Here is a 1,104-nt window from a genome sequence, read left to right as displayed (position 1 = left end):
ATTTCAGTCTAGGATCTGATATCCTGATTTGGAAATAAATATCGGTAAAAATTGGTTTATAAAAATTCATTTAGACCGAACAGAATAAAAAATCGGGTTTGGACCTACTCTCAACACTATTAATTAGCCGATGATTATTGATAGACTCTTGAAAAGTTGTTTTTCCTTCTCTTATTAAATGTAAACAGCTGTTTGTATATAATTGTATTCATGAATGATACTGTCCAATTAAATAAGTATTTAATTTTCATTTCAAAATTGCATTAAAATGTTAAAAACACAATAGAAATTGTACATCTTAATTTTTAGAAACAAAATGCATAAATAAATATATACCAATAACGTAACTATTATTTATCTTTGGGGTGCATTTAAACACCAATAAACTATATGACTTAAATTTTAAAACAAAATTATACAATCTATTAACCAATTAATTCAAAAAAGGGAAAATAAATTTTTGTCAGGTGTGGGGTTCGAACCCACGCTCACGTTCGTGAACCAGAGCTTAAATCTGGCGCCTTAGACCACTCGGCCAACCTGACATTGTTATACGATTAGAGAATTTTTAAATATAAGAATTTCAAATAGATAAATTTGTCAAAATAAGACAAATACATATTTGTTTATAACATTCATAAACTCTTATGCATCAGTCTTATAGAATAAATAAATTTATATCCTTAAGGTCATTTCAGCAAACTTGATGAAAAAAGAGAACAAGGGAAAACATCTTCATAATAATAATCATCATTCATCGTTTCCATCACAATTGAGTCAAATTTAAGCGTAATGAATACATATGGATCGGCTGTTCTTATATATCCTTCAAGAAAATATATAAAAGAATACAATAATTCTATTATTTCCTTAAATTAACAGTAGATTTTGGAAACGTAGTTATGTAGATTGCCTCTCTTTTTCTTTCTTTCATGAAATTGTTCTACTTACAAAAATAAAGGAAAATAGATAAATTGAAAATCGTTAAGGGATTGTGTGAAAAATATTTCCCGTCTCTTACATTTTATGTTAATATAGGTACATTTATAAAATATGTAAATTTGCTCATAAACAGTCGTTTCCCCTTAGTGACAGGGAGAAAAA

General features: G+C 27.3%; 1 non-coding gene across 1 annotated transcript; it reads right to left on the bottom strand.

Annotated features, from left to right (window-relative positions):
- Nucleotides 1-461: 461 nt before the first annotated feature.
- Nucleotides 462-545, bottom strand: TRNAL-UAA (transfer RNA leucine (anticodon UAA)). The gene has a single exon. It is a non-coding gene; the product is annotated as a tRNA-Leu (tRNA).
- Between the last annotated feature and the right edge of the window lie 559 nt (nucleotides 546-1,104).

This window comes from Lepeophtheirus salmonis, chromosome 1, assembly GCF_016086655.4.
Source record: "Lepeophtheirus salmonis chromosome 1, UVic_Lsal_1.4, whole genome shotgun sequence".
Classification (NCBI taxonomy): domain Eukaryota; kingdom Metazoa; phylum Arthropoda; class Copepoda; order Siphonostomatoida; family Caligidae; genus Lepeophtheirus; species Lepeophtheirus salmonis.
The sequence above is the reverse complement of the archived record's forward strand: the minus strand, read 5'-3'. Positions and strand labels throughout refer to the sequence as shown.